At 40.6% G+C, this 13,983-nt stretch overlaps 1 protein-coding gene across 11 annotated transcripts in view; it reads right to left on the bottom strand.

Annotated features, from left to right (window-relative positions):
- LOC122549227 (zinc fingers and homeoboxes protein 2) overlaps positions 1-13,983 on the bottom strand; it is a 101,721-nt gene that overhangs the window by 10,980 nt on the left and 76,758 nt on the right. For 7 of the 11 annotated variants that reach the window (XM_087986206.1, XM_087986202.1, XM_043688670.2 and 4 more), the window contains one exon: positions 9,489-9,577. The exons of the other annotated variants lie outside the window; for them this stretch is intronic. The gene's annotated coding sequence lies outside the window, so the exon portion shown is untranslated. The remainder of the gene's footprint in view (positions 1-9,488; positions 9,578-13,983) is intronic. 11 annotated transcript variants of the gene reach the window in all.

The following is a 13,983-nucleotide window of genomic DNA, read 5'->3' as shown; positions in this document are numbered from 1 at the left end:
TCCTAGTCCAATGAGGTAAGAAACCTCCTCCTTTGATTTATTTCTGCAAAATAAAGTGGGGTAAATAGCTGATGTGAGAGTTGGATACAAGTGATGGGTCTGTCTTACAGATGGGACAGGAGATATCTAAGGCTGGTAATTGTGTAAGCTTAGTTTCCTGCTCGCTGGGAGCAAACAGCCCCAAAGGACAACTGGGAACTGGGAACCCTCATCAGTCACTCTGCACAACATGAGGTCTCTTGTTTTCAGGTCATACGTGAGCAAGGAAATTTTTTGCTAATTAGCATCTGCAGCTGATTAATCAGTATTTCTCCAGGTACACCACCACTCGAAGGAAACACTGAAAGTAGCAAAGGTACGTATTCTGGGCAGAACTCTTCAACATTCATCTCCAAGAATGGCTCAGTTGCATCATCAGCCAAGTCCTCAAAGAGGACAAATTATCAGACCATGCTTGCAAAAGCTGATGAAGCATCGAACACCAGACTTGGACAACCAGCCCAGAGCTGTTCCTCAACAATCTGCCTGTTGCAGATGAATCTACCTAGGAGTGGACCAAATGAACATCTTTCGCAAAGACCAAATCCTATCTTCATATCCTTCACTGTGTTAGGGAGCACATCATGTTAAAGGAAATGGACCAGGAATACATAAAGCAAATCAATGCTAGGAGGCCATCAGGAGAAGAACTACATATTGCAACAATATAATCTGGCACAGCTATTACAGAAACAATGGTAAAGCTACATACGGCGTATAGATGTACCATAATGCTGCAAGAAGGGAAATTCAGATTATGAACAGTGGTGAGATGAAAAAAAATTTTCACTTAATTACAAAGGATGAAGATGTGATTTAATAAGTGTGCACTTGATGAACACCAGTTTAAAACAAAAGTCAATTATCTCACTGCTGTTTGAGATCTTGTAATGCAAGAATTGGCTGCATATATTAAAACAGTGACTGCATTTCATTGGTATACCACAGATTGTAAGCACTTTGAAATGCCTTAAACATTTTGCATAAAGACAAGTTCATTCCTTCCTTTAAAATATTATTTTAGTTTTCTTGCACTGCATGATTTAAAAAAATCCTCCAGCTGGGGAGACAGTGATCAGAGGTCATTAGTATAAACTTATTACTGAAGCAGAGAAAAGATACAAGAACAACTTTTTCACATTAAGACAACTGGTAGAACAAGGAACGCTTTGCCAGAACGTGGCCGATTCTTCTACCTTGTTAGAGGAAATTGCACAAATATTTGAGACAGAGGGTGACATGAAACTACGGTGAAACAGCAAGGTTTTAAGGATTAACTTGGGGCTGCCATAACCTGGGGTCAGCAGCGGTGGGAGGTGGGGGGGGGGGGGAGGGAGAAATGACCTCTGTGTACTCTAAACCCATTTGTTTCTTGTGAGTTATTATTTTTCCAGTTATGGTTTTAGTTCCATCCCAAACTGAATGGATGAGAATACCCAATGAGTTAACTTTATGCAGAGCGCTTCAGGGAACATCTCCAGGACACCCGCACCAATCAACCCCACCGCCCTGTGGCTGAACACTTTAACTCCCCCTCCCACTCTGCCAAGGACATAGAATCCCTGGGCCTCCTCCATCACCACTCCTTACCATCCAATGCCTGGAGGAAGAACACCTCATCTTCCACCTCGGGACACTCCAAATCCATAGCATCAATATGGAGTTCACCAGTTTACTCATTTCCCCTCACCCCACCTTACCCCAGTTTCAACCTTCCAGCTCAGCACCGTCCCCATGACCTGTCCCATCTGTCCGCTCCACCCTCCTCTCCATCTTTACTGCCACCTCCATCTACTTATTGCACTCTCAGCTACCTTCCCCCCGGACCCACCCCCCTCCCATTTATCTCTTCACCCCCGAGGCTCCCAGCCTCATTCCTGATGATGGGCTTTTGCCCGAAATGGTGATTTTCCTTCTTCTCATATGCTGCTTGACCGGCCGTGCTTTTCCAGCACCATACTCTTGGCTTTATGCGAGAAAAACAGATCATCACCACTGCAGATTATTGGCGATTTCTATAATCTACAGCTTCCCTACAAATAAAAGGTATCAGAGGTTCATATCAGGTCTGGAATTTGTAGGCAAAATTGACTAAAAACAAAAAAAAAATGCTCATTGTTCTTTACATTTGCAGTTGCTCAATGACTTTATGCAGTCTCCTGCACTGCAACTTGCTTTAATTCAAGGATCAAAGGAGTGTGGTGCCCTCTACTGGGGCTATGTCTGAACAGGGAAGTAATGATGTACTGTATTTCTTTAATCAGACTGAAGAATCCTTACTGAACATGCAGATTGTGAACCAGGAGAAATCAATTTGCACATTAACTTGAATTTCAAATTATAAACAGAAGGCAAAATATAGGAAGGAAAGAAGGATGGAATTCAGAGAGGAGCAGGAGTAGTAAGGGAGGTAACAAAAATATAATCTAAAAGAAAATCTGCAATAATGATTAAAATCTGAACAAACAAGACATGCTCTTTTAACGTTTTGTTTAGAAAATGCTGCTGGTCATCTTGCAGCTGCATCAAGACTCATCATTCTATTTAAAATTCAATTGCATTTAAATGGACAAGCCCTAACCTATTCTGGTGTTTTATTGTAGTTCCTGAAAATCTGGGTGGGTGAGATGTGAGGTTGGGGGGGGAAATGAGGGAGAGGTAAGGGGAGAAAGTTGTTGAGCAGGGGCTCAAAAGGCAAAGATATGGGCATGAAAACTCAACTAAGAGGCCAAGTATATTCCACACAAGTGTTGCTGTTTGTGATCAAGTCTCAGTGCTCATTTAATTAAGCAACGACTACAGGCAAAACTCATGGGCACTTAAAGGGGCCTCACTGACTATAAAATCTGAGTCTCTGCTTCACAGTTCCCATTGTTACTTTGTAGCTTGCAACGAGCCCCATGATCCTACTTGGGGTCAACAATCTATGATTTGGGAACCCACAGTATATTGGGTATGTGCAAAAACTTTGAATATTAAGTCTTTCCGATAATGCAACACGGAAGATTCAGGATAAACAGGACAACTCAAGTACTAATTTCCAACGCCTGTGCTAAACACTGCATGTGTGATTATCAGAAATTGCTGGATGATATATTATTTGGTAATGACAAGTGTTGGTACCTTCTCCATTATTTCCTCCACAAAATTCAGTCAATATCTTTATACAGATCCCCAAGTCATCTATATAAATATGCTATATTAAACAACTTGCTGCTAGTAACAAATTTATTCCAATTAAAGTATTGTTCACTTCTTAAAGCATCTTCAGAATCATTCAGAACCAAAGACATTTATGCATGTTTTAAAAGCAAATCTTCAACTCTCCAGGACAGAAATATCAAGACATTGAAAAAGAATCCATTAAATAAACCGTGAAAATACAACAATGATCCTGTTTAACAGATCAAGCAATCTGAACTGTAAAAGACTAAGATGAAACGAAGTTCCATTAGACCAAGGTTTTTCAGCAAGTTAGCTCGTGTAAGTGCCCTTTCTCATGTTCAAATATTTTGGAAGTGTAAAACAGCAAAGTACAGTAGTCAGTCATTGTCCTTCTACCTTTGAATGTGTAGAAAATAATCTCAATTCTGCAGATAGTCAATTCAGTTATTCTAATGTTCTAACCACAAGTGAACATCAAAAGCACAGACATGCTGTATGCAAGTACTGAGAAATATTGCTTTCCTTGATCACATTCCTATTTAGAAACAGAATCAAATGATTATTATATTATTGCTAACTTCTTATTTTTAAATATATTTGTTTACCATTACTTTTTTTTCTCTAGAAAAGTAGGCTGTCCTTTTAAGAGGAACAGATATATTTATATGGTATTGTGCCTGCAGTGAACCAGCTGGAGAACAGCACTGCCCTGAAGCCAGCAGTCAAGTCCAATTCCAGATGCAGACAGCTTATGCCAAATTGCAAAGAATCACAACTCAACATTGGAGGGGACTGCCACTTTACATTTTCATTTTCATTGAGCATGTCACAGAAAATAATCTTAACCTAGCAAAATGCAGCTTTAGCAAAATAAGACAAAGGCTTTTTGAACTGCTTGAATACATCATAACCATGTAACTAAATAGTGTTCAGAAGCAATGTAGCAGTAATAAAGATATAAGCTCTCACCAAGTGGAGGAGTTTACAAGTTATGAATAGTAAATTGCATACTTGGGGGACCAGAAATGAAAAAATAAGTCACAAGTTGACAGGTATAAACATGGCCAATTCATGGTACTTTTCTTTTTACAAAACACTGGTTGCTGTCCACGAGTTACAACTGACACACAATGAGAGTTACATTTCATAACCTGCCAGTCTCAGTGAATGCATTTCTTTACACTTGGATTGAAGAGTGACAAAGAATACTACTTGAGCCTGTCGGAAGACAAAATAATTGGTTTTGGAATGATATTAAAGCAGCAATGTTAGACAGAAGGTAAATTCAGAGCATTATCTGAGGTTATAAAACAAAGGGGATCTTGCTTTTATACTATGTCTTGTGAGACCACAGGATATCACAAAACAACAAAGGTGCTATGACTACATTTTCTAATAGTAAAGTATCTATGGGAATGCAAGTTCTTGCTCGTACACAATAAGTAGTCATTGATGTAATGCAGGAAACAGGGATACCAATTTGTACACTGCAGGCGCATACAAACTGCAATGTGAAGTGACCATATAATGTCATCTGAAAAGATAATCAGCCAAATCTTTGGAGAATCCATGGGATCCTCTTGCATTCACCTGGGAGGACCAATGGAGCAATGGTTTAATTTCTTACCCAAAAGTAATAGCACCAGCAGCATAGCACTCCTTCAATACTTGAGGGGAACATAAGCCTGCACGGTGACTTGGCAATCGGACTCAAACCGATTGACTATGGACTCAGGCTGATAGATCAGACACACAGGTTCAAAGAAGTGAAAGACAATTTTGGGCATGTTGTTTCAATGGTATTCAGATGGAAATATCACACAGAAGCCTGCAAATAACTCAATTGGTGGTGGTTGGGGGTGAACAACTACAGGCTTTTTTAGATCAATAATCTTAAGTGGACTAAATAGTCACTTTACTACTATCCAGTGATTTAGATCATGTGCAAATGGATACAGGGGATTTCGCCTCATTGTGAAGACAGATAGGCAGCAGTTGGGCAAAAGGTGACTTAACTGCTTCTATAACGTGCATCAATTAGCCTACATTTGGCCCCACGCAAATAAGGACTTCTATTAAATGATTCAAAACTGAAATTCCGTCATTTTCAAGAAATTGCTGAACTGTTAACAGTGCAAGACCAGTCACCTCCCCAAGTGAGCAATGGATCTTGTGCCACTTCCTCACCCGTCTGCCTATAAAATAACATTTTTTTCCCCAGATAATGAGGCAATTCCCCACTGAATGCCTAGTTTGAATCTGCTTACATCACTCAGGCAGATGCTGCAGACCCTAACCACTCACTGGGTAAACAATTTTCTCATGTCTCCATTTTCCCTTTTGTCAGCTATATTCTCTTGCTACCAGTGGGACGTTTATCTGTACCCATCATAATTTTCAATATTTCCATCAAATCTCTTCTCAACTTTTTCCTTTCCAAGGGAAATAGGTCAACTACCTTAACCCATCTACATAAATGAAATTCCTCATCCCGGAACTATTTTCTAGTGCCTTCACATCTTTCCTTAACTGTTGTGACAAGAATGAGACACAGAACTCCGACTGTACTCAATCAAGAATAAAGCCATCAATCCTGAGCTTGTTTACACCAAATTCAGCAATGCCTCAATTTTAAACCGGTCATCTTTGTTTTCAACTTCCTCCATGTTCTCCTTGTCCCTCATCACTGCAATCTCATCCAGCCTTACAATCCTCCAGATATCTCAATGATTCTCCAATTCTGGCCTTTTGCACAACCCTGATTTTATCTGTTTGACATTTGGCAGTTGTGCAATCGACAGCCCAGGCCCTAAGCTCACAAATTCCTTCCCAAAACTTTTCAATGTCACAATCCTTCATTAAAAGGCTCTTTAACTAAGCTTTTTTCCACCTCCCCTAAGGTGGCAGGATGTCAAAATTCGCTCAACAATGCTCCTTTAGAAGTCTTATTACGTTAGGAGATGCTATATAAACACTTGATCTTTCAGTAAACAACCGAACACCGCTTTCTTCGGAGAAACAAACTTAGTGTCAACTTGCAATTCTTTTCCCCCTTAGTTCAACTGAAATGGACTCTGCCAGCTAGAACTGAGAACAGATGTGAACAATAGAAATTGCTGTGCCAAAGACTACAACGCAAGCCAATATTTGGACTCTGGTCTATCCCCACCACCGGTTTTCGATTTCTTCACAAGCTGAAACGATATGCTTTTAAAAGAAAAGGGAATGTCGCAACTTAAAACCTAAAACCTTTTGACTTAATCCAGTTTGATTAGTGTAGGAATAAAAATATACAAATCTGAGAAACTGCCAGGCCTGCTGAGTATCTGTGAAGAAAGATGCTGAGTTAACGCTTCAAGTGCATTATGACCCTTATTTGGTACTGGAGGGGGTTTTAAAAGTGATAATTTTTTCAACAGCATATGGACTTAAAGGAGGAGCATGTGAAACAGATGGTAAGGGCATCCAGAGCAAAGGCAAAGAAAGTGCAAAATGTAGTAGAGGAGAGATATAGATGAAGGACCACATACTCTTGAACTATATCCTCCTCTCTTATATTTTGCACTCCAGTTGACTTTATCTCTGCGCGCCCTCACCATTTTCTATTTGCTCCTCCTCCTTGTCTGGCTCCAAAGAAGAGTCATATTGGACTCAAACTGGTAACTCTGCTTCACAGTCACTACTATCTTACTCAGTTTTTCAAGCACTTTGTTTTTATTTCAGAACTCCAGCACCTCATTAATTTAGTATAGATGTATCTGGCTCAGCTCAACCAAGGACCATATCTAACATTTTAAACTTGTAGCTCTTTTCTTCACCTTTTGAACAATGGGTCTTTGCTTCCCAATTCAAGATTTGCCAACTCCATATTTTATACTATGTTTATTTGAATGAGAGTATGTGTACTGACTCTGTTTCAAATGAGGATTAGTGTAGCTCCAATGTTTATCACAGGTCTTCACAAAATCCTTCAAATTGTCAAAAATGGTAGACACACATACTAAGTGACCCTACTTGAAAATTGCAAAACAAATTTATTAGAACAGTAAGCAAACAACTGAATGTCATTGGTATAACATTTCTACATTAGTTACATTAAACTCATCTAAAAAAAATAATGACTTTGTAACTAGCTGTTTATATATAAGCAAATAGTTATTTTAATGCAAATAGCTGCAAATGTTCAAACACAGTTACAACTTTAATGGTCTCACCAATTTGTGGGTAGACCCATGGTGATCGAATTTTTATCAGAGGCTCGCTTCAGAGACTCCAGTACAAACCGGAAGATCAGTCCCTAACCTGAAGATAACAGGCATCCCCCAAAACAGTTATGCTGAGCTTTTCGGAATTACAATCACTGTCTCCTAATTCAAAACCAGTTGCCAATTAGATGAATAACTGAACCAGTCATGTAGCATGTTTACGTCTGGTTTATGGGGCTGGTTTCATCCCTTAAGGATTCTTCTTCACTGATAGATTCAGGGACCTAGTTTCTTCCATTGTTTTTTAAATCTGAAGAGTGGTGCTATTGGTTAATCTGATATTAAAGTCCTTTTAAAAAAAGTTTCAATCATGAAATGAGGGCATTGCTGGCTACACCAGCATTCATTGTTTATCCCTAATTGCCCAGAGGGCAGTTAAGAGTCAACGACATTGCTGTAGAGTCACAATGTAGGAAAGAACAGGTAAGGATGGCAATTTCCTTCCCTAAAGGACATTTGACCTTTAGACATTACTGAACCAGATGGGTTTTTCCAAAACTTAATGAATTCATGGCTATCAATACACTCTTAATTCCTGATATAGACTTCAAATTCCACCATCTGCCATGGCAGGATTAGAATCCAGGTCCTGAGAACTTTACCCAGGCCTCAGGATTAACAGTCCAATCATAATACAACTAAGCCATTGCCTCTCCAGTGCGAGGGGATACAGATTGGCCATCAGCATCAACCTCCACCTCCACTATTCCCAACCAGAACTGGTAATGTAAGATAGGAGGAATGGAAGGGGTGCAGGAAAATACTGGCTTTTCCCCTCCAATAGGGTGGATTGCTTGCCTTGCTAGATGTTAATCCATCATTCAGGGACCCAGCCTTCTAATAGACAGAGCCTCAAACAAATTAGGCCAGTGATAACTGAAACAATTCTAACAATTTTGTTCAAGTGGGCTTGAGGTTTATGTGAACGTATCTGTTTGTCTCAACTGCAGACTGACACAATAACACAAAAAATAGGAATAGGAGTAAACATGTACAGAGGAACCTCTATAATCTGAACACAACTTTTCTGAGAATTGGATTATCCATTGGAGATCTCGAGGTCCCGATAGAAACATCACATCAAAGATGTGTTTCCAGCAGTGATTGCGTCTTTTGTGTACAGTGATTAAACAGGCACCATCTCCAACTTACTGACCTCCGGCCCTTTCTTTCTCCTCACACTTTCCCTGAAGATCTAGAGGAGTGTACCCTAACAACCCCCACCCCCGTTGCCCAGATAATCTCTCCAACATTGTCCTGTACAGGACAAACGTGGAACCTGTCAAAAAGCTGCAGTAAAAAGGTGTGTGTGTGTGTGCGCATGCACGCGTTATTTGGAGACTTACCCCACAAAGGCAGCAGCAGTCTTATTGTTAGTGTCCAGTCGGGCTGCCCTGGAGAGTGGGCGGGGGCGTTGCTGGACGGGTTTGGGGGGGCTGTGTGCTGCTGCAGTCTCCTGAACGGGGAGCAGACTTTAAAAATATGGAGCCCCAGAGGAGAGGCATTTAATCGATTAACTGAATAATTGATTATCCAAACAAAATAGTGCCCGCTCATCACATTTGGATAATCGAGGTTCCCCTGTAATCTATAGATCTGCTCATTTTTTCAATATGAAGATGTCTGATCTTGGACTTTAACTCTAATTTCCTGTCCTCTCCCATAAGTCCTCAAAATCACCCCAACCATCAAATTCTATCCATCCCACTGAGGTTTTGAATCAAAAAGGGAATTCATGTACTACTGGGATAAAAGCTAATTTTAAAATTGTATTTTCTTGTGGTGTAGTTATTATAAAACAAACCATTAGAAAAGTGCCCACACTAGGTTCAACATATGTATGCCTCACTTGCTGCCATTGTAGGTTGCATTGCAAACTGTAGATAAAAGTAATTCATATTGAAAGTGCCCTTTCATCAATTAGAGGGTGCCTGTGCGTGTGCCTCTGTGCGCCTGACCATGTCTCTGTGTGGGGGCGCATGCAGAAGAGAGGGAGGAAGAAAATGGGAAACTTCTTACCTATTCATAGTCTTAATTAGCTCATCTCCCCAAGTCTGTGACTGGACCACTTCACTGGTATCAGCAACGGATGACTCGATTCATAATTGCTAAGAGAAAGGATCCCAATTAATTTGATGGGGAACTTGTAGAGAAGCTGTAACTTTGCATGCATGAGTCAGACTAAATTTTGAAAATGCATTTCTACTCTTTTATCATTGTACAATATTATCTTATTGAGGATCACGCTGCACATCGAAAAGTTAAGAAATACAGATTCACGTGCAAGTGTATTCCAATATAATCCTTTCACCTTCTGTTTCTTTACAGCTGGTAAGATGCAGACATTTTGTAGAGAATGTTGCTTGTTGTAAAGTATGCTACCTGTGATGTCATGAATGAGAACAATGGGATCGTTGCATTGCTTCACATTGATGCTGTCACTGAAGCAGAACTTTTTCAAGGGGAAGTTCTACGCAGAACCTCTCTTACTCTCGAGAAGAGCTCTGATGAAAACTCCTACAACATGCGGTAGTGTTATGGAGTTGAAAGCTCCTACGTGCTGAACCCTTGACCATTGCAGTATGTCACTGTGATGCAGTGCATCCAAGACCTAATGAACTCTTGACACTATAGAACCATGTAACACAGAAGACCACTCAGGCCAAGGCACTTTTGACACAGTTCTTTAAAATATCTTAAAATACTCAATATGCCCTATTTCACAACACAGTACATTTTCTCCTTTAGCTCATATTCAATTCTCCTTTGAAAGTTGTTATTGAATTTGCTTTCGGAAAGCAGTGTTATTGTACTTGGTTAGTTAAACAAGCATATTTGGGTTTTACTGACAGGTGCAGAGGATAGCATAGGTTCCAGGTTTATGCCCATTGCTTTACTTACTGATTTGAAAAACTCTCAGGTCAATATTTCTTCAGCGACCTGTTCAAAGTGGAAATGACAAGGAAAGGGGAAACACTACTGAACACCCAAAGTCCAGAGCCTTGACTAAAGATCACGTAAGCACTGGATTTTAAATATCTTGTTGGCAACTGGGGAAGGTGAATCCAGTTAATTAACTAAGTCTGGAATAAAAACATCAGTCGTAAAAAATGCATCTGGCTCAGATATGAAATTTATGATTGTTAGTTTTTGAGATCTGTCTTTAAAGTCAAGGTAAGCCGAGAAGAATGAAGTATCATCTGACCCATTCGGAATCCTCCACAATAAATGTAGGTAGCTTGATGGTTAAAGGTTACAGGGAGATCTAGGTCACCTTACTAAAAAGATGGCATGAAGTGTCCACACTTGTATATAACAGCAAAAGCAGTTGTGCTGTACTCCGTTTGGGTGTACTATTAGTCTCAAAGTCTCAAAGACAGGCATTAGGAATGTCAGGTTTTCAAAACCATTATACTTTGAACTGTCCATATAAGTTTGAGAGAGAAAAGAGTTGAGAATCTGAAGACCAGCTAACTAGTGTTTCTTCCAGGATCCAAGGCCCATGTGACTCACATGGCCAAGGAGATGGGCTTTGGGAAAGGAAGATAGTCCACAGCAATCCACTGTAGTATTGGGTTGCAGAGTTTATAACACATCCATGAAACTCTCAATACCCAAGTCAGGATGTGGCCAGAGTGACACGAGTATATGATAGGCAGTTGTGCAGATGAAGCAGAGAAAACATCAACTCTTTTGCTCAATATGCAGTATGCAGGTGGCGACTTGCATTCTAATTTGAAAGACTGAAGTTTTGTGGGGATTTAAAAAGGAGGCGGAAATAACTTATTTAGCTTGGGCTGGACGGACAGAATCTCCAGAATACTGAGAGTGTGAAGTCAACTCTGGGATTAGGGTTAGTTGCCTGGAAAAAGTAAAATGAAGCAAGTCTTTGGGAGTGAAGGATAATTTTAGACTGGTTGCTAGAAAATAAATTGCCATGGGTAAGTGCTACACAACTACAGCAGTGATTTTCAGCTGTGCTACAACTTAAACGGGGTATGTCACCTCTATATTTTACGAGTATATGTTGCTGACTAAACAGTGTTTATTCATTTGTTACTTTTTTAATGCCATTCAATTCCTCTACCAAGAAGACTCATGCAAAGAATTTGTTCAACTACTCTACCATTTCCATGTTTTCCCATTATTCCCAGCCTCATTCTCTAAGGGACCTAGGATCCCTGTGGCTTCACCCTTCCATTTTAAATATTTAAGCAGCTCAGTCTGTCCATTTTTATATTACTCATTAGTTTACCCTCTATTCTTTTCTGTGATCTTTTGCTGGCTGCTGAAACTTTGATTTACCACTAATTTTACTGAATTGAGAAAAAAACAACATATAATTTGATTCTATTTTTAACTTCTCTGCTAGCTTTGTCTGTCCCCTTTTCTGAATCCATCTTCCTCACTGGCATCCATCTTTGTTGCGAGTCATAAAATATTTTCTTGTACCTTTCCTATTGTTCATTAACCATCTTTTCTGCTATACTCCTTTCCCAATCAGGCAGCATCCAGGGAACAGGAGAATCGACGTTTCGGGCATAAGCCCTTCTTCAGGAATGAGGAAAGTTTGTCCAGCAGGCTAAGATAAAAGGTAGGGAGGAGGGACTTGGGGGAGGGGCGTCGGAAATGTGATAGGTGGAAAGAGGTCAAGGTGAGGGTGATAGGTCAGACTGGGTTGGGGGCGGAGAGGTCGGGAAGAAGATTGCAGGTTAGGAAGGCGGTGCTGAATTCGATGGATTAGACTGAGACAAGGTGGGGGGGAGGGGAAATGAGGAAACTGGTGAAATCCGAGTTCATCCCTTGTGGTTGGAGGGTTCCTAGGCGGAAGATGAGGCGCTCTTCCTCCAACCGTCGTTTTGTTGTGGTCTGGCGATGGAGGAGTCCAAAGACCTGCATATCCTTGGTGGAGTGTGAGGGGGAATTGAAATGTTGAGCCACAGGGTGGTTGGGTTGGTTGGTCTGGGTGTCCCAGAGGTGTTCTCTGAAACGCTCCTCCCACTCCACCAAGGATATGCAGGTCTTTGGACTCCTCCATCGCCAGACCACAACAAAACGACGGTTGGAGGAAGAGCGCCTCATCTTCCGCCTAGGAACCCTCCAACCACAAGGGATGAACTCGGATTTCACCAGTTTCCTCATTTCCCCTCCCCCCACCTTGTCTCAGTCTAATCCATCGAATTCAGCACCGCCTTCCTAACCTGCAATCTTCTTCCCGACCTCTCCGCCCCCACCCCAGTCTGACCTATCACCCTCACCTTGACCTCTTTCCACCTATCACATTTCCAACGCCCCTCCCCCAAGTCCCTCCTCCCTACCTTTTATCTTAGCCTGCTGGACAAACTTTCCTCATTCCTGAAGAAGGGCTTATGCCCGAAACGTCGATTCTCCTGTTCCCTGGATGCTGCCTGACCTGCTGCGCTTTTCCAGCAACACATTTTCAGCTCTGATCTCCAGCATCTGCAGACCTCACTTTCTCCATTCCCAATCACTCTAGCTAACTCTGTCCTCTTCCCTATGCAATGACCCTTATGTTCAGCAGTTGTTGCTGACCCATGTTTCTCTCTCTCTCTCGAACGGAATACTAAACAGTACCATGTTATGGACACTTTCCATTTGCAGATCCTTTAATAAACCTATCTTATTAAGTATCACCAGATCCAAAACAATCTGATCCCTGGTAGGATCCACAACATAATGTTCAGTGAAACTGTCTTAAATACATACTCAAATTCAATGAGGCCTTCGCCTTGGTACCTGCACCAATTTGATTTCCCCAAATTACATGTAGATTACAATCACCCATGAATAATGTACTTTTTTTTTAAATGCCCTCATTATCTCTGGATTTATTCTATGCTCTATCACTAAGCTATTGTTAAAGGTTGACCTATAAAACTATTCACAATGGTATCTTAAACCCTTTTGATATTTGTGACCTCCATCCATATAGATTCAGCAACTTCGAATCAAAGATTACTTTAGTTTGTTTCAGTAAGAATCTTCCTTGTCAAGCACTTTAGGATTTTATATTCCAATAACAATGTTTTTCATTTGTCTAAACACCAGCAATAAATGATACAGTGCATTCAATTTCTTGTCAAATAATCCCTCACCACAGCAGCCAGTCTAATGGAGATTCAATGCACTCCCTACTTGAGGCAAGTGTCCCCTTCCATGGGTAAGGACACCAGAACAGTACACAGTGAGGTTTCTAATCCGGAGTGTTCACCAGAGTTTTTCATTATTGCATTTGTGTGAAAAGCAGGTAGAGACTCTATTAACTCAGCTTTCTATGGGTAGAAACCATTATCAATAACATTTGCTGGTTGACTTCAAGAAAGAAAGATTATCAGCACAAAATTGAGTTCCAAAGAGTCAGGCAAAGGCAAGGAGAATTAACCAAAATGAGTAATTGCCTTAACAATGCTAATAATAAATATTGGTCTCTCCAATAGCATCTACACAATGCTTGAATACAATACAAATTTCACCAAGAATGGTAATTTTCATT

The sequence above is a fragment of the Chiloscyllium plagiosum genome, unplaced genomic scaffold (genome assembly GCF_037043375.1).
Source record: "Chiloscyllium plagiosum isolate Xiang-an unplaced genomic scaffold, Cpla_swu_hap1 HiC_scaffold_4, whole genome shotgun sequence".
Taxonomy (NCBI): Eukaryota; Metazoa; Chordata; class Chondrichthyes; order Orectolobiformes; family Hemiscylliidae; genus Chiloscyllium; species Chiloscyllium plagiosum.
The sequence above is the reverse complement of the archived record's forward strand: the minus strand, read 5'-3'. Positions and strand labels throughout refer to the sequence as shown.